Source organism: Felis catus, chromosome F1, assembly GCF_018350175.1.
Source record: "Felis catus isolate Fca126 chromosome F1, F.catus_Fca126_mat1.0, whole genome shotgun sequence".
Taxonomy (NCBI): Eukaryota; Metazoa; Chordata; class Mammalia; order Carnivora; family Felidae; genus Felis; species Felis catus.
The window spans coordinates 12,507,224-12,527,925 of NC_058384.1; the positions used below are offsets into that span (position 1 = coordinate 12,507,224).

The 20,702-nt window shown below is 37.9% G+C and overlaps 1 protein-coding gene across 12 annotated transcripts in view; it reads right to left on the reverse strand.

Annotated features, from left to right (window-relative positions):
* SELP (selectin P) overlaps positions 1-20,702 on the reverse strand; it is a 1,134,746-nt gene that overhangs the window by 430,281 nt on the left and 683,763 nt on the right. The window lies entirely within an intron of this gene.

Consider the following 20,702-nt stretch of genomic DNA (forward strand, 5'->3'; position numbering starts at 1 on the left):
TCTTTGAAGTTGGGCGAGAAATGAATTTGTGCTTCTAGGGTCAAAATATACTATGTCTCAGTGGGTGACATAGTCCCATAAGTAGGGGGCTGACATTAAATCACATGTTACTTGACTTTAAAGCTTTTAACTATGATTTTTCTTTTCTTCCATTTCCTTTCCCTTCTCTTCCCCCCCTCCTATTTTTTCCTCCCTTCTTTCCCTCCTTCCTTTCTTTCTTTTCATGTGTAGACAGCACATGTGGCATAAAAACAACCACATTGGAAACAGAATTGTATCTGATTTTGAACATTTCCTACCAAATCTGTCTCTCTTCAATGTAGACTTTGCTGTATCAGGAGACAGAGTAGGTATATATCAACAACCCTGAGAAATGGTTGCAGTGAGGTCAGATTCTTTCCTGTGTGTGTTAGTGACAAAACAGCTTTAATTAATTAATTAATTAATTAATTATTTGTGACAAAAACAGATTTAAAACTCATTTCATGTTAGCTCATCTTTCAGTACCTTGTCCAGGTTGCCCTTTTGTTTTGTTTTTTTCAAAGAGGGAGGGGTGAGAAATAAGATGATCCTATTCCAAACTTGACAAGTTGTAAAATATTTCTCTCAAATCAGTCTTCTTTCTGCATTTCCCCCTCATTGGGATGGTAACTGCTTTTTCTTTCCAAAACGAGTCAGGTGAGGATGTCAACATTGCTCTGAATAAAAGATGCTAGTATGCCATCACAAAAACAAAACAAAGTCAAAACAAAGTAGGGAAAACGCTGTTTGTCCACTTCCCTAAATTGTTCTCCTTGGGGCATGGTGCTGTGCATTTCTTTTTGAATCATTTCGTTGCTATTAAACGAGGCCCTTGTGCTTTCTAAGCAACAGAAATTGACAAGAGGCCAAATGGACGTTTCATGCAAGGCTTTATTGGGGCTTTTGCTTGAGCACAGGGGAGGCAGAACAAAGCAAGAATCCTCAGGCTGACTCTCCCAGGAAAGGTAGAGTTTTTTAAAAGAAACTTGGGTGGAAAAGGGTGATACCTAAGCAAGTAGAAATGGGGATTTATCAGCACCTGTGTATTTTTTTTAATGTTTATTTTTGAGAGAGACAGAGACAGAGACAGAGTGTGAGTGGGGGAGGAGCAGAGAGAGAGGGAGACACAGAATCTGAAGCAGGCTCCAGGCTCTGAGCTCTCAGTACAGAGCCCGGTGTGGGGCTCCAACCCATGTACTGTGAGATCATGACCTAAGCTGAAGTCTGATGCCTGACTGACTGAGCCACTCAGGGGCCCCAGCACCTGTGCATTTAAAGGAAAGGTCATGTTTCTTCATGTTAATTGCACCTGTAATTAACATGTTAAACCTCTGCTCTGGGTGTGATTTTTCCTATTATAATGAGGGGAAAAGTCAGTGAAAGTTCAGCACTGGGGTCCACCTGGGTGCAGACTGGTTTAATCTGGTGTTGCCTAATCTCCATAGTAATCATCCTCCCAAGGACATAGAGTTTTAGGTGTTTGTTTGCTTGTTTGTTTGTTTCCCTGGTGAAGGCAACCAAAGAATGCTGGATTTGTGGTCAGGGTTGAGGGGACCTGAGTCTAGTCCCTTTTTTCTTATCCTCACTGAACTCTGTCAGCTAATCACCATGACCAAGTTGACAAGCTGATGGAAATTCCTCCATGTGAACTAAGGAAACATTAACAACTTAAACGTTTTTAGTAAAATTGATTTTATTTTACTTTATTAAAATATTTCCGTGGTTCCCAGAATACCTTTTGTTTATAGACCTTCAGATTTGGGGCCAGGATTGATTCTAAGATTATTCTGTTGCCTATACATTTGAGTTATAATATCATTAAAATTGAATAAATCTGAAAAACTTTGGAAGTTCAACTCTATCAATTAAAGAAACTCATATTCTACTTTTTTGTTTTGCTGGTTCATTAACTCAGAGCAAAGAAAAAACAAAACAGGCCACAGGAAATGCTCTCAGCAAATGAGTTTTGAATGACTACTTATAGACAAGGAGAGAAATCATCAAATAAATTGAAACTTACTCTTAAACTTTGTCATAAAGTAGTAGGTTTTGTGTTTAATTTTTTGCATGTAGGCCATTAGGGTGAAGACTATATAGAAATTGGGGCTTTTGCATTTTTTTTCTATTAAATAATACTGTCCCTTGTGGAGAGAGTAGTCAAGGAGAGGAAGATTGGATGATTGTCCTTTATTTACTTCCACCTTAGTAAACATTTATTTTGTTTCAGTTCTATTGGTTTCTACTGGCTCAAAGGTAAATTTGTTCTATTGCATTAAAAAACTATGCAGGGGCACCTGAGTGGCTCAGTCGGTTGAGCATCCAACTTCAGCTCAGGTCATGATCTCACGGTTCGTGAGTTCGAGCCCCACATCGGGCTCTGTGCTGACAGCTCGGAGCCTGGAGCCTGTTTAGGATTCTGTGTCTCCCTCTTTCTCTGACCCTCCCCCGCTTGCTTTCACTCTGTCTCTCTCAGAAATAAACATTAAAAATTAAAAAAAAAAACCAACTATGCAGTCATATGGAGAGAAGGGGGATGAATATTGAGGACATCGGTCCTAACAGAAACACAATTATAAGAGGGAAAATTATATTTTACAGACGAGGAAGTAAAGATAGTTGGTATAAGTGAGCAGAGCTCAGACGAGTTTCATAAAATTTTCCTTTTTTATTTTTACCTTTTTTATTATAAAGTAACACAGATATAGACAGCTGTATGAGTCAGGTGCAGACCTTAGTGAATTATTGTATGGCAAACACCCTTGTAATCAGATGGAGATACAGAACTTTTCCAGCCACCTCAGAAGCTCCTCCTAACATCAGCCCCTTTCTTGCCTCCAAAAGTACTCATTATCCTGACTGTGACAGCAGCCACATCCTTGCATGTGCATCCCTAGATACCATAGTTAGATTTTGCCCATTTTTAAAAACTTGATATGTCTCTTAAGTCTCTGTTTAAATTTACATATTTCTATTCTATCCCCTTCTTTTCTTTACATTATAGCTATTGAGGAGACAGCAGATTTTTACCTCTAGATTTTCCACATTCTGGATTTGCTGAGCACATACTTATGATGGCGTCTAGTATCTTTCTCCTGAAAAAATATATTTTGTACTAATTTGCAGCTAAATCCAGAGGCTTGATCAAACTCATGCCGGACTCCTTTGGCAAGATAATAAGGGGTGTTGTATTATTTACTCAAGGAACACAGTGCCTGCTGTTCACTTCTTTTTGCTGTCAGTAACCCCCAGTGCTCAATGCTACCAGTGTTTTTTCAATGTCTTTGTAGTCACTTTGGTTGCTTGAAGCTCATGCTTGAGTATATTTCTTAGGAAGGGCTCATGGCAACAATATTCCTTGAGGATTTGCCTGTTGATAACAGTTGTCTGTGCTTTTTGTACTTGAAGTTCAATATTACTGGATACAAATCTAGCAGGGGAGGGGCAGAGAGAGAGGGGGAGAGAATCTTAAGCAGGTTTCATGCCCATCATGGGGCTCCATCTCACAACTGTGAGATGTTGACCTGAGCTGAAAGAGTCGGGTGCTTAACCAACTGAGCCACCCAGGTGCCCCTCGATGCTATCTTTCTAATGTGATTTGGAAGGATCACCCAAAAAATTATGCTGCCACTACCATCATTCTAGAGTATGCTCTAGGGAATCTGAAGCCCAAGGAGATACAGTTATTTGTCCAAGATCACACAACTAGCGGCTGAAGATAGACGTATACGTAAAGCATCTTGATAATGCCAGGTACAGATAATCGGCCTAACGCGTGCTCTTTCCTTCCTTCTTTCCTTCTTCCCCTCTTCTTCCCAGCCTTCTTCCTTTCCTTCCTTTCTCCAATTCTCCTCATTCCCTCCAGAGCCTATATTTAAAACCAGTGATTTCTGACTTCAAAGCCTCTGCAAGCTCATTTAATATGCTATGCATCTACCCCATAATGTGAAGTCGCTAGAGCTTTTCAACAAATTTAAACAAAATTAACTTTACTAAAACCTATAGTCATCTTGCTCTAAAGAACACTTTCCACTATGTTTTTATGCTCACATTCTTTTCAAATGGAATCTACAAATGTTAGATTCTTTGACACATGCCTCATTAAAATTGGTTTGTTAGAAGTAAATTGGTCCCCTTATTTTAATTAATCCATTTATAGAGATTTTATATAATCCTTTAAAAGCCTTCTTTCTTATCTTCTACTACGGCCTAGGAAACTACATTTGATTAGGAGTCAATGAAATCTGAATCTGAAAAACCTTGATTTCACTTTCAAATTTACAGAATTTCACAGAATTTAAAGAGATTTTTTAAATTAACATTTTTTAAAAAAAAGAGATTTTTAAAAATTTCGCAGAATTTAAAGAGATTTTAAACTTGGCCAAAGTTGAACGTTCCGCTTTTGAAAAATCTTCTAAAAGATCAATTTTGAATAGAAAGCTATGCAGCTCTCAGACACAGGTCCCTAAAATTCTAAGCTCCGTTGGTTAGGGTGCTTGTCTACTGATGATACTTGACTGAAACAGATTCATTCAAAAATTGAATGCCCCATGAAGGCTCCCAAGGAATTTACACTGTATACTCTGTCATATAAACATTCCAACTTACTAATTCTCCATAATCCTCTGTGTAAAGCCAATCAGTAATTAGATCGTGGGGAGCAGAGTTTTGCTTCAGGTATGAAATCACCACACAAGTCCTAAGGGATTTATAGCTCTATTTTAAGCTAGCGCTTTTATAAAATCCTGTTCCAGTTTTTGGCTCTGTAATGGATTTCCCAGGTTGGTGATACACCACACAGAAAACACCGTTTCCTTATTTTTCTTTCCTTGAACTTCCTGTTCTTACTGTGCAGGCTTAGTTCATACTGTTTGAATTTACTTATTGTGGTTTGCATAAAATTACCATTCACTCATCTACACATAGTAGATAATGGTTATTTGCCTATAAATCTAACAGGTACTGAGTTTTATTTACCCTCCTGCTCTGTGGGCACTCTCTGAACAAACCGGCAGTTGTTCTTGAAACATTTTCCATTTTTATGAGATTTGGACCTGTTTCTCCTTGTTGCTTTGTGTGCTTTTTAGCAGCTTGAGGCTCCTTCTTTCATGGTGTTTACTCTGGAGCTGGTGTGAACAGAGGCCCTTGGAAATGGTAGAGTGTTAATATCCTGGAGTGTGTCCTGCTACATGTAAAAGATCGCGTCGCTAGGCTGCCGGGAGCTGCAGCGGAAGCCGGGCTTTCACAACATGTGCAGATACACTCACAGTCATGAACGGTCACACACCTACGCTCAATCTCTCACGCTCTCCGACTGCGCATGTGCAGAAACGGTCCAGGAAATCCGACCCCACGTTCATCGGGACGTTGCTTTGCATTCATTCTCAGAATATTTGGAGCCTCGCGTGTGTTTCTCATTAATGCTCATGTTTGATTGTCCTAAGTAATTTTTTTTTTAAAGTTAAATCAACCTGTATCAAAAACTGTCACTTTGCTTTAAAGGAGCACAATTAGCTTGCTCTGTGGGCACAAAAAGCAAAGAAAGAAAGAAATGAAATATCTGTGTTTCTTTACATGTGTTTCCATAAATGAGAGTGGCAGTAAGACACGGGAGTACATTTGAGGTTCAGGGGATTTTAAGGAGCTTTTGAACAAATCAAGCACAAAGTAGCATTACTTATACAAAGAAACTCATTCAAAACAGAGCTTGTTAAGGGAATGTGGTTTAAAATCATGTGTTTTAAATAGATCTTCAGAACTGAACGTTACTGGGCCAGAGACTGAGAGGTAATATAAGCTGATAGCTGAATATGGTAACTATAAATTTGGAGGTGCATTGTTTCACCCCAATCATATGCAGGATAACGTACTTGGGCCTGAATGACTTCATAAATTTCCCAAAATGCAGTTTTTGAATCTATTTCTGTTTTACCTAACTACATAGGGGCTGTCCCCAATCTCAGCTTGGTAATGCTGTGCCCCTTTTAAGACAACAGGGAGAAAAAGCTATCTATCTATCTATCTAATCTGAACCTAAGTGGCTAAATCAAGTGTTTTAAGATACAGATATCAGTTTCATGTTGCCTCCTGACTCTTAATTATTCTTTCAGTTCACTCTTCCATTCTACATATTTTAAATAGTGTTTTTTATATTAATCTTTTTTTTTTTAATTTTCTATATTTGACATCTTGGGTGGCTTGGGGAGGGATTACCCTCCAGAGGTTATCTAGTTCCTAGAGATAGCAAACACCTGGCTTATGAGCACACCTTTCATATGCAAACCAACCAATCGTAGCTCATACCTCCAATCCCCTCCATTTTCAAATTTTCACACACCAGGCCAGTAGTCTCCCTGCCCTAAATCACCCCAAGGCCAGGTACTAGACAACGAGGGACCACCCTACCCACTGAAATTATTCAGACTATCCAATCCTAAACTTATGCAATGTACTTACCCTGCTTCACTCATTCCTTCCCTCAAACCCCTAATTTTCCCTTTTTTCCTTCTGCCTCCTGACAGATCCAAGTACTTCCCCATGTGGCTCTGCAAGCCATGAAGGGCCCCTTTCTTTTGAGAATTGCAGATAATAAACCGTCTTTTCAATGGTAGTTATCTTCGGATCTGTCGGCCCCACCATACTTGATCTAAACAAATCCTGCGTACATTTTCATACCCTTTGGCACCCATTCCTGTTGTAGACTCCAGGCTTCTCTCTAGCTCTTTTTGTTTCCTATTACTAAAGAACTTTCGGACTGTGGACCATGGCTACAGCTATTAGACACTTCTTTTCAGTGAGGGACCCTCTTGTAAAACTCCTGTTCCAGGGAAGTTCCTTGAATTACGGACAGTTAGGCATCAGCCTGCCCCTGGCTTTTGTGGTAAAGGTACTCCATTCTGCCAGGCATAACCCAATCTCCACTGCTGCCTCAGGGGTGGAGTAGAGTACATTTGTGATGTGCTTCTCCTGCTGCACCTGCCCTAGGCTCTGCCGTCATCTCAAACCACAACCAGCCTTACGTACTTCATTCATCCCAACTTCAGATCCCAGTCTTCCCATGAAATATAAGAGCCTTCTGCCCAATCGTCCAGGCTCGTTTCTGCTCTTTCTTATATATTTTCTCCACCATCTCCACCCAACCATCTTGCTACTATCTAGTCAAAGTTGTACCAGTCCTTCAATCTTCTATGAAATCTCCAATAATGCCCTCTTCCTTGCATCTGACTGTATTGAATTGAACATTTTATTATTTGTTGTCTTCTTCTATTTTGTGTGCATTTTTCTTATCTAGTTGGATTACTAGCTTTTAAAATACTTGTAAAAAAAACCCCTGAACTGTAAAAAAAAAGCTTGAAATTTGACAGAGGACTTGAGCATATTACTTACAAGTTGTATTAGTCTGCTTGGACTTCCACAACAAAATCCCACAGGCTGGGTGACTTAAACAGCAGACATTAATTTTCTCAGAGTTCTAGAGGCTAGAATTCCCAGATCAAGGTCAGGTAAGGTGGGTTCCTATAAGCCAACTCTTCTTGGCTTATAAACATCCACCTCTCACTGAATCCTCTCATGGCCTTTCCAAGATGCTCTCATATGTAAAGAGAGAGAAAGACAGTTCTCTGGCATCTGTTCTTCTAAGGACACCAATCTCACCAAGATCAGGGCTCTTTCCAATGATCTAACTTAACCTAATCCCTTTCCTAGAGGCCCCATCTCTAAATACAGACAGAGATCTGGTGCTTCAAACATATGAATCGTAAGGAGACAGAAGTCAAGTGACTATGACCATATCTTTACATTTAAAAAGGAAGATAATACTACTCAAAATTTCTGCCCAAAGTCTACCAAAGGGCTGGACCACGTTAAGTGTTCAGAATATAAATCTTAAATAAAGAATTTTATTCTGTGTATTTATCAAATTGATATTGCAGAACAAGAAGTAAATTTGTGTCACCTGAGATTCTGGAATTAACTTTTCTGGCTTTTAGTGTTGGGTATGGAGAGCTGGATATTGGATACATAGGAGAGCTACTAGAAAGCCTTCACATGTTCACAGCTGGTTCTTTCCATTGCTACTACACACAGGATGAAATAGTCTATGGTGTAAAATTCTCCTCCTCTCTAAAAGGAAATTTTTAAGAATACTTCAGAGAGAATCATCTTGTTCATTGTATTATCAATCTAGCATCACATTCCAGCATGAAAATCCCAGAATTCTAGCAGAAATATGGAGAGGCCATTTAAAATCACACATCATAGCTGTAGAGGCCAGTTTTTTTTTTTTTTTTTTTTTTTTTCCATTTGGAATTTAGGACCCTTTTTTAGTAAGCTCCACCCTGTCCTTCCCAGGTTGATTAGACTTTGTGTCTTATACTCTTCCCAAAGAAACTCAAATTCCTTTTGGTGAGTATTAGGCAAAAAAATTCAATTCAAGTTAAAATTGCCTCCCCAGGCCACTCTCCAGAATTTCAAGTTAGTCATTCAGTCCATCATGGTTCCTAAATCATGGATCTTTTGAAATAATATTTCCTGGGTGCTGCCACCTGTTATTACAAGCACTTCTTTTGATTTACCCCTAACTTTCTTCTTGTTCTTACCTTCTTTCTGCTTTATTCCACATTGTCACCATGCCCAAGAAAAACATATATTCTCTTCTTTAAGAATTCTCTCGTATGAATTACTTTTCTCAGTTAATGGAATCACTTTTGATTCCTTCTACTTTCACATCCCACAGATGTAACTGATCACTGAATCATGAAGATTCTCTCTCTTAAACACTTCCAAATTCATTCATCCATTCAGCAAGGATTTCTTGAGAATCTTGTATGTGCCAGGCTATATAGGGGTTTGATGGTGAGTAAGATGGGCCCAGTCCCCACCCTCATTGGTTTTAGAGTCTAGTGGGCAATGAGTTTTCACTCCCTGGGAAAGTGCTAGGCTGAACTCACCATAGAAGCGATGTCAGGGCACAGAGAGAGTAGCAAGTACAAAAGAAGCGATGTCTATTAGCGAAATGGAACTGACTTCAGCAATTAGAAGTGACTTCTAGATGGTTCCCTCACCTCTAACTGATCTTATATTTGCTGATAAATCTTTCTTTTTTTAAATTTTTTGATGTTTATTTTTGAGAGAGAGAAAGACAGAGTGTGAGTGGGGAAGGGTCAGAGAGAGAGAGGGAGACACAGAACCTGAAACAGGCTCCAGGCCCTGAGCTGTCAGCACATAGCCAGATGCAGGACTTGAACTCATGGACTACGAGCTGAGCTGAAGCTGAAGCTCATGACCTGAGCTGAAGTCAGACACTTAACCGACTGAGCCACCCAGGTGCCCTAAACCTTTCTTTCTAAACAGACTTTATGACATGCTTGTTTAGGAGCTACTGATAAATTTCCATTACCTACAGAAGAGCTAAACTCAGCATATCATATATAACCCTGTGTGGGATACCTGTAGCCATTCCACATTAGCTGGGGAAGTGCTCAAATAAAAATACATTTTGAACTTCCATGAATTTTCTTCTTCCTCCTATATTTGTTCACCTGATGAACTCATTTTAGATTCAGCTTTAATGTCATCATTATGAAAACTTTCCTAACCCTTCAATTTCTCAAGTAAAATTAACTGATTTTTTTGTCTGATTTTGTAGCTTGTCACAAGCTCATATTGTTCCTGTGACTGCCTCTTTGTCCAGACTATATATTTTTGAGCTGTCAGACTATTTTATTTTTGTTATTTTTCTAGCTCTGAAAATGGCACCCAACACATCAGAGGTCTTCAGCAAATACATCCTCAATTAAGTTAATAAAGAGTGAATTCGACTCTTTTCTCTCTTCACTAGGATCAATGCACTCAACTCCTTTTTGTTTGGTTTTTCTCCTTCTCATTTGCAGAAATCATTTATTCCAAGAAACCTCTTTAATAACAGTTGAACTACTTGTGGAGTGCACTGTTGAGTTAATAGGAGAATGATCAATCTTTAGTAAAGCTGGGCTACAATGACATACATTTCCCTATGCAGGTAATAACATCTTGATATTGATTCTTGAAATATAAAATGATATTGTCATTTGACTTTTTCAATTGTTGTTTTTTAAAATTTTTTCCTATGCTAACTAGCTTAATACATATTTAAATAAATAAATAAATAAATAAATAAATAAATAAAACGTTGAGTTTGATTCTGTTGAAGTGTTGACCAACAAATTTGCAGGTCAAAATGTAAGGACCACCATAATAAAACTTATATTATTGGCAAACAGAGAGTAATCTGAATTCTTCCATGTTTTAGGATCTCCCATATTCAAACTACCTATCTAGGACTTGATAATACAGAAAAAACCCACCCTGCATATTGTTCTTTATACAAAGGATGCTGTTTTACAGGTGTGCATTTGCTTATGCTGTGTTCTCTACCTAGAATATTCCTTGCCACTCTCATTCTTTTAAAGAACTGCTCTAGGGGCGCCTGGGTGGCACAGTCGGTTAAGCGTCTGACTTCAGCCAGGTCACGATCTCGCAGTCCGGGAGTTCGAGCCCCGCATCAGGCTCTGGGCTGATGGTTCAGAGCCTGGAGCCTGTTTCCGATTCTGTGTCTCCCTCTCTCTCTGCCCCTCCCCCGTTCATGCTCTGTCTCTCTCTGTCCCAAAAATAAATAAACGTTAAAAAAATTTTTTTTTAAAAAAAAGAACTGCTCTTTAAGAATTAGCTTTATTATTGCCTCCTCTATGAACCATTGCCCAAGCCTCCTGACAGGGTTAAAGTAAGTATCCACAGAACCCTGTTTTTATTTTTATCAGAGCACATTCCGTATTATATTGGAATTATTTTTTTACCATCTATTTTTCCCAATTAAGTGCAAACTCTTCAAAGAGAGGATCCATGTTTTATTAATTTAGTTTATTCTAGTGTTCCTGATATACAGTAGGTAGTCAGTAAATGTTTATTTACTTTATTGAAATTTGATGATTAATATATTGTATATACCAAGTGTATTTTGGGGGCTGGCACACATCCAATGTCTTCATGTTTTTCCAGCAGGTCTCTTTCATGGTTAAGAATATGTGTCTTAAAGCAGGAAAGACTATCCAATGGAAAAAAGACAGTCTCTTTAACAAATGGTGCTGGGAGAACTGGACAGCAACATGCAGAAGGTTGAAACTAGACCACTTTTTCTCACATCATTCATAAAAATAAACTCAAAATGGATAAAGGACCTGAATGTGAGACAGGAAACCATCAAAACCCTAGAGGAGAAAGCAGGAAAAGATCTCTTTGACCTCAGCCATAGCAATTTCTTACTTGACACATCCCCAAAGGCAAGGGAATTAAAAGCAAAAATGAACTACTGGGACCTTATGAAGATAAAAAGCTCTGCACAGCAAAGGAAACAACCAACAAAACTAAAAGGCAACCAATGGAATGGGAAAAGATATTTGCAAATGACATATCTGACAAAGGGCTAGTATCCAAAATCTATAAAGAGCTCACCAAACTCCACACCCGAAAAACAAATAATCCAGTGAAGAAATGGGAAGAAAACATGAATAGACACTTCTCTAAAGAAGACATCCGGATGGCCAACAGGCACATGAAAAGATGCTCAACATTGCTTCTCATCAGGAAAATACAAATCAAAACCACACTCAGATATCACCTCACGCCAGTCAGAGTGGCCAAAATGAACAAATCAGGAGACTATAGATGCTGACGAGGACGTGGAGAAACGGGAACCCTCTTGCACTGTTGGTGGGAATGCAAACTGGTGCAGCCACTCTGGAAAACAGTGTGGAGGTTCCTCAAAAAATTAAAAATAGACCTACCCTATGACCCAGAAATAGCACTGCTAGGAACTTACCCAAGGAATACAGGAGTACTGGTGCATAGGGGCACTTGTACCCCAATGTTTATAGCAGCACCCTCAACAATAGCCAAATTATGGAAAGAGCCTAAATGTCCATCAACTGATGAATGGATAAAGAAATTGTGGTTTATATACACAATGGAGTACTACGTGGCAATGAGAAAGAATGAAATATGGCCCTTTGTAGCAACATGGATGGAACTGGAGAGTGTTATGCTAAGTGAAATAAGCCATACAGAGAAAGACAGATACCATATGGTTTCACTCTTATGTGGATACTGAGAAACTAACAGAAACCCATGGGGGAGGGGAAGGAAAAAAAAAAGAGGTTAGAGTGGAAGAGAGCCAAAGCATAAGAGTCTCTTAAAAACTGAGAACAAATTGAGGGTTGATGGGGGGTGGGAGGGAGGGTGGGTGATGGGTATTGAGGAGGGCACCTTTTGGGATGAGCACTGGGTGTTGTATGGAAACCAATTTGACAATAAACTTCATATATTGAAAAAAAAAAGAATATGTGTCTTACAGGGGCCACCTGGGTGGCTCAGTCGGTTGAATGCCCAACTCTTGATTTTAGCTCAGGTCATGATCTCACTGTTTGTGGGATCAAGCCCCACGTCAGACTCTACATTGACAGTGTGCAACTCCTTGGGCTTCTCTCTCTCTCTCTCTCTCTCTCTCTCTCTGCCTCTACACTCTTTGTCTCTCTTTCTCAAAATAAGCTTAAAAAAAGGAATATGTATCTTCCAGTAGTTAATATCAAGATGTTAATGAGGAATATAACAAAAGAATGAATTGTATAATTTTAGGAACCAAGGCACCTCAGTAGAGGAAATCTATTTTGGTGGACATGAGACTTTCTAGTTCTTGTTAAATTATGCTAAGTAAGCCACTGCCTCCTATTGCTTTTTACTGCTACCTTTAAGCAATTTTGGAACTCCACAGATCAGTTCACTGTGAGTTCTTCCCACATTACCAAACCTCCCAAATGACCAAATCCAATTTGGAGAAATTCTGGCTAAAAATAATCACAAAGTTCCTTTTAAGTGAGCTAACCAGCATTTCTCTGATGTGTCCAGCAGGAATGTGACATTTTGATTTATTGATCTCTTCAGTGTTTACTCTTTAGGATACTGGTTAATGACCACATGTATTTCTGCACCAGCTCTGCAAACCCAAATCCCAGCATAGTAATTGGACTTGTATACATTACATGCCATTTGAAGACCTTTCTAATCTGGCTTCTCATTACCTCCTCAGTCTACCCACCACATGTTCTCTTTTCAAGTCATATAAGAGTGTTTCTTTGGTACTCTATAACTTAGCTCATATAGTTTGCTTTCCCTGGATTTCTCTTCCCTTGCTTATTCTCTTTAAAATTCTGACCCATCTTTCAGTGCCACTTGTCCTAGGAAAATAGTTATTGATTCTCAAAATAAAATGAATTGCTCCTTCTTCTCCCCTAGCACTTTTATCTAGATTATAGAATTTATTGCAGTGTTATAGTGTTATAGCTTGATGCATCCTTGTCTGCACCACATATTTTGAATTCTTTGAGATAAAGGGTTTTATCTTTCACATACTTTTTTTTTCTTCTTCTCAGCTATTTCAGTTCCTAGAAACCTAGAGCAGTTTGCCTCAATGGAGGGTTGTAGTAAGAAGTAATATCAGTAAATCAATGAACCAGCATATCCTGGACACTAAAACCAGGTTATATAATTAGAATAAATATTTCTTTTTGAGCTTTAGAATTGCATTAGTTTTGTTTTGTTTTGTTTTGTTTTTTTTACGTTCATGGCATTAGCAAAGTGAACTGTGTATATTACTATAACATAGAATGATGCTAATCATCCAAGCTAGAGTCTCAGTGGCAATAGAGAAAATTCAGGGATTAAATGGATGGTTGATTGACTGACCTAAGGATTCCTTAACCTCTGAAAGCAAGTGATACCTGTGATATTCATTGCTAGCCAATGCAGAAACTTATAGGCAAAGTAGATGCTGACCATGGTGCTGAAGAGTTAAATTGCGTAGGATGATCTCAGCCATATGGTCTTACACAATATAAAATTAAATCAGTGCCAGTCTAGTGCAATTTTATTTCATACATTATATTTTAACATGTGCCTATATATAATGCTATCAATGCCCACACCACTTACCATTTCTAACTAGTGTTTCTTAACACAGAGTAGATTGAAGTAAATCATTCCTGAATCTTTTCATTTTTCTTCAGAGACTTAAAATGTGAGTGTAGTTATCCATCATACTCTTATCATAGCTAATTGTGGAAGGACTGTAGATGACTTCATAAAATTAAGGCTTAGCCAAGAAAATCATGATACAGGTATCAATAAGCATGAGAGGCAGGGAACTTCATTGAGGAAAATCAGATTTCCTGTGTAGATTGATATTCATCCTCAAATCTACTTGTTGGATAGCTTTTTACTTTCAGACATAGTTTTAATACTTGTAGTAAGAAGTAAGAGTAGGAAAGTTCTGAGTTAAGTGGACCTGATGTTATTAACCTTGAAAAAAATTAAACATTTTTTTTCTATTATGTTAGCTTTACTTGTGGATGAATATTTTCGTATGTGCATGTAGCTTGGGCCTAAATGGAAATGCAGTGTGGAAGTATTGAAATGTCACTATATATATTTCTTCCAAAGTCTGTTTAGGTGAAGATCATTGGATAATAGTATCTGAATGTAGAAGAGAAGAAATAAAAAAACAAATCTTTCAAGCACTGTTGCCAAAGCATTTTAAAGGAGAATATCTAAAGCCACATTTTAAGGTTTTTTGTTCTGTTCTTTTGTCTTACTTATCTCACCTGATTCCTGAAAGAGTGTATTGAGATAATGAATATAAACACATTTTATGAACTAAAACTTCCTATGCAAATGGAAGATTTTGTTATCACTATTTCAAATTGGGTCTGGATTCTAAGCCTTTTCAGCTTTTATTCTAGTCTTGAACTAGAATGCAGAGACCCTGGATAGTATGTGAAGACTTCCTCAGGGATAAAATGCCTGAAAAAAAAACTTAAAGGAATAGATGACCAGATCTTTGACCTTGACAAATATTTGTTCTCAAAATTGGTCTGCCTGACAAAGCACCTATCCTGGAGGGGCAGGTGTTACTTTCCTAACTTCCTTTTTCACAGATGTTTTGTTTTTTTTTCTCATGTCCCAATCTAGATATCATATTCAGCATAATATTATGATTCAGGCTTTTTTGAGTTAAACAAATCTCTATGGCTCCAATCAATAGGAAAATGTGAAATGTTAATATAATATTGAGCAAATGGTTGCTTCTGGATAACAGCTGCATCTGCAAATAAAATTTCCGCTTTTTTGCTTTCAACAAAATAGAAGGAAGTTAAACATTAGCTAATATCTAATTAAAAATAACTTTTGGTAATAGGTCATATAGGATTTTTGATATAGAGGATAAGTATAAATAAATCTATAGCTATAGTGTAATAAAGCTTCTATTCCCATACCATAAGAACTGTTTCTCAGTGTCTACACATATTAAAAGAAATTGTAATAGCATTTATGATCATTCCTGTTTCATTTTAGTTATAAATTATTTATCTACAGATATATTAAGTAATTGAAAAATGAAGCCCCACCTATCTTATTAAAAGATGGCTTTCCAATAAAAATTTCATTTTCTTTAAAAATTATTTACTGAATCTGAACAATACTTATGTTTTGACTTCTTAATTTTGGAATGCCTAGGGTTTTTGGTATTTTTTCTCTGTCCATACTCAGTTCTTTCTCATTCCATCTACTCTCTGGACTTTAAATTCTACATGTATGCTGATAACTCCCAAATTTATATCTCTAACCTCCCTTATGAACTCCAGAATTATGAATCCAACTACTTCCTTAACATCTCCACTTATATATCTGACATCTTAAAGTCCTGAGGTTTTCTCAAAACTTGCACTACTCACAGTCTTTTCCATTAGTTGTGGGATACTTCATCCTCCCAGTAGTTTGGACCCCAAACTTTTAATTTATTCTTGATTCTTTATTTTACATCTCACATCCAGTCTGTTGAGAAACTCTATTAGCTTTACCTTTAAACTATATCTGGAATCTGATGGCTTCTCACTGCTCCAGTGCTAACAACTTGGCTTGAATCTCCAAGATATCTTATCTGAGTTAATGCGGTAGTCTCCTAACTGGTAGCCTGAATTCACACTTGTCATCTTATAGTCTATTTTCAATCAGCAGTCAGATCATCTTGTTAAAACAGTTGTATTATGTTATTCTTCTCATAATCCTAGAAAGGTAACTGTGATAGTTAATTTTATGTGTCAACTTGGCTGCGCCACAGTGCCCAGATATTTGGTCAAAAATTATTCTAGATATTTCTGTGAGGGTGTTTTTCAATGACATTAACATTTAAACTAATGGACTTTGAGTAAAGCAGATTGCTCTCCATAATGTGGGCATGCCTCATCCAATCAGTTGAAGGCCTGAATAGAAAAGACTGACCTCTGCCAGCAAATAGCCTTAGGATTGGAGCTGCGACACTGACTTTTCCCTGTGTTTCCAGTCTTGCTGACCAACCCTGCAGATTTTGGACTTTCCAGTTTCCATAACTGAATGAGCCAATTGCTCTAAATCAGTATCTATCATCTATCTATCTATCTATCTATCTATCTATCTATCTATCATCCCATTAGTTTTGTTTCTCTGGGGAATCCTGACTAACAAAGTAAAATTTTATAAGATTTTCATTTTTTACCATATGGACATCGGTTATTCCAGAACCATTTGTTTTGGTGCACTTGTAAAAACCACTGGACTCTACATGTGTGAGTCTATTTCAGGTTTCCATTCTGTTCTATTCTCTTTCATTTTGCCAATAACACACTGTCTTGATTACTGTAGCTTAAAAAAGTTGCCATATATATATGGCGCCCTCTCTCTCTCTCTCTGTATATGTATATGTATATATATACATATATATATTCTTTTTTAATTACTATTTTATTTCATTTTAATTCCAGCATAGTTAACATACCGTGCTATATTAATTTCGGGTATACAGTATAGTGATTCAACAATTCCATACATCACCCAGTGCTCAGCACAACAAGGGCACTCCTTATTCCCATTTCCCATTTCCTAAATGTGAGACCTGAAACCATAAAAATCCTTGACATAGCACAGGCAGTAATTTCTCTGACATCAACCATAGGAACATTTTTCTGGATATGTCTCCTGAGGCAAGGGAAATAAAATAAAAAATAAATTATTGGGACTCAATCAAAATTAAAAGCTTCTGCAGAGGAAAGCAAACAACAAAAAGTCAACCTACTGAATGGCAGAAGATATTTGCAAATGACATATTTGATAAAGGGCAGTATCCAAAATATATAAAGAAATACAACACAACACCCCCAAAACAAATACTCCAATTAAAACGTGGGCAGGAGGAATGAATCGACATTTCTCCAAAGAAGACATCCAGATGGCCAACAGACACATGAAAAGATGCTCAATATCACTCAGCATCAGAGAAATGCAAATCAAAATTATGATGAGATATCACTTCAGACCTGTCAGAATGGCTAAAATAAGAAACATAGGAAACATGTGTTGGCAAGGATATAGAGAATAAGAAACCTCTTGTACTGTTGGTGGAAAGAAAAGTTTTGAAACTGAGTAGTATGAGTTCTCCAACGTTTTTCTTTGTTTTCAAGATCTTTTTGACTATTATAATGTCCTTAGATTTTCATATACATATTATAGTCAGCTTATCTATATCTATCTATCTATCTATCTATCTATCTCTATCTATCGCCTTCTAGGATTTTTTAAGGTTTATTTACTTTTGAGAGAGAGAGAGGGAGAGAGAGAGAGAGAGAGAGAGAGAGAGAGAGAGAGAGAGAGAGAGAGAGAACAAAATCAGGGAAGGGGCAGACAGAGAGGAGAGAGAATCCCAAGCAGGCTCTGCACTGTCAGCACAGAGCCGATCATGGGAGATCATGACCTGATATCTGAAACCATGATCTGAGCCGAAACCATGATCATGACCTGAACTAGAAACGAAGAGTCAGATGCTTAACCGACTGAGCCACCCAGGCACCCCACCTTCTGGGATTTTGAGTGGAATTGCATTGAACCTAAATCAGTATGGTGATGACGATGGGAATGGATTGACAAATTCCCTGCATTTGGTGTATCTTCATGTAGGTCTACTTATTTTCTTTCAGCAGTGTTTTATACTTTTTAGAAGAAAAGGTTTACCCATCTTTTGTTAAATTTATTCCTAACATTTTAACGTTTCTTGATGCTATTGTAAATAGTACGGTTCAAAATATTTTTCTAATTATCCATTGCTGCTACATAGAAATGCAGTTGATTTTTATATATTGACTTTGTACCATGCAAAATTGTTAAAAATCACTTATAATTCTAGTAGGTTTCTTATAAATACCTTAGGAGTTTTTCTCTTTCTTTACTTTTCTTTTTTGTTTTTTATAAGTAGGCTTCACACCCAGCACAGAGTCCAGTGTGGGGCTTAAACTCACAACCCTGAGATCAAGATCTGAGCTGAGACCAAGAGTCAGATGCTCAACCAAATGAGCCACCCAGGTGCCTCTAGTACCTTAGGAGTTTTTATGCATGTAATCCTGTCATCTGCAGGTACAATTTTTCCTTTTTACATTTTAATGCTATTTTTATTTTTGGTTTAGTGTGCAAGCTAGATCTCCTGTGATTAGAGTGGACATCTTTATTTTGTTCCCAGTCTTAGGGGAAAAGCATTCACTATGTCACTATTAGGCATAATATTAATAGCAAGGTTTTTGTAGATGTCTTTTATAAGGTTGCACATGTTTTCTTCTGTAATTATGTTGATGAAATTAAAAAATGTTTATTCATTTATTTTTGAAAGGTAGAACAGGGAGGGGGGGAGAGAGACAGAGAATCCCAGGCAGGATCCGTGTTGTCAGTGCAGAGCCTGACTGGGGTTTGAACTCACGAATGGTGAGATCATAACCTGAGCCGAAATCAAGAGTTGGACACCCTGAAAAATTTTTGTATCACAAATGTGTGAAATCCTTTTTCTGCATCTACTGAAACAACCATGATACTTTTCTTCCTTAAGTTGTTGATGTGGAGAGTTATACTGAGTATTTTTCAAATGTTAAAAAAAACTTTGTATTCTGGTGCTAAATCCAATTTGTCATGGTGTGCTATCCTTTTTATGTATTGCTGGGTTTAGTTTGCTAATGTTTGCTAAAGAATTTTGCATCTATGTTCATAAGGTATATTGGTCTGCAATTTTCATTCCTTTTTTGTTTTTCTTTTCTTTGATTTTAGCATCAGGGTAATACATTCTCCTGAGACCCGCCGCTAAGTGTCCCTCCTCCTCTTTTTTTGAACTGTTTGTACAATATTCATAGTATTTCTTTTTAAAATGTTTTATAGAATCCACCAGTATATCCTTCTGGGTTTGTTCAAAGATTCTATTTTCTGCTGTTTCTAACTTATTGAGAGTATTATCTATCTCGGGTATTATATTTTTTCATTTCTAGATTTCCCATTTGAATATTTTATATAATCTCTTTGCTGTAATTTCCCATCTCTTCATGTAGGTTGTCCATTTTTCCATTATATTTTAAAAACATTTTTATCATGATTATTTTAAAGTTCCTGTCCGATAATTCCAACATCTGGGCCATCTCTCGGTTTGTTCCATTTTATAGTTCCATGATGGGGCATATTTCCTTGATTTTTGCCAGTCTTGAATTGTTGATTGAATGGAAGATGCTGAGTAGAAGTGTACTTTGTAATGAGGTAAATAACATTCCCTCTCTGAATAGGGTGTTCCTCTTTTTCTGTGAGGTCATTAATTACAGAATGAAGTTAAAGTAGTCTGTAATTGAACTGGGTCTGGATCTAGTGGTTGCTTTAATTATGTTCAGGGCACCGTGGGCTTTGCATTTTCCCCATGGTGGGCTATTGTTCTCCTGTACTTGCTATAAAACCTGGAGTGCCAGACACATATCTCAGTTGTCCTTCCCTGGCCTCAGAATTTAACAGGCCTGTGCATCTGTGCCAAAAGATGGGTCTCTCTCAATGCTCTTTCCTCTTCTCTAGGATTAGACTGCTATTGTCTCATATTTGTCAGTGCCCAGGATGCAGGAGGGTTTTCTCAGTTCTGCTGCTCATCCCTTAAATTTGGAGAGATTTGTGTTCTTGTGTCTTTAGAGTGGGGTCTCTCTCAACCCTCCTTTGCTTCCCTTAGCATCAGACTGTTGTTGCCTAGTGCTTGATGCAAGGCTTGGGGTGTGTGTGGGGGCAGAGGAGGGACAGAGGGGAGGTAGAGGGGATTCCATCTTGTTTTCCACCTCTGCCCTTGGACTTAAGCAGCCCTTACTTGCAAGACCCTCAGAGGGAATCTCTTTCAAGGCTCGTTTTTCTTCTCCAGTGGCAGACAGCCACTGCCTTATACTCAGCGCAGGGTCCAGAGCAGAGAGAGGCTTCGCTCACTTTTCCCACTCTGTCCTCAGGTTTGGCATGCCCTGCATACCTGTGGCTAAGCAGATGACTTTCTATCCTCCTGTCTTGTTCTCAGTCATTTCATGACCTCTCAATTATAAACACCATGAAAAGAGTGGACGAACATTGCAGAACCTCCTTGTGTCCGGAACTCTCGAGATCCTGTGATGCCATGCCAGCTCACATGTGGCCTTTTGACATTTAAAATTTCCACTGTTTTGTCTTACTCATGGCTGTGGTAACTTCCTTTCCATCCTGCTGCTCTGTCAAAGGGAAGCAGCCGTGTCTCTCTTGAGAGG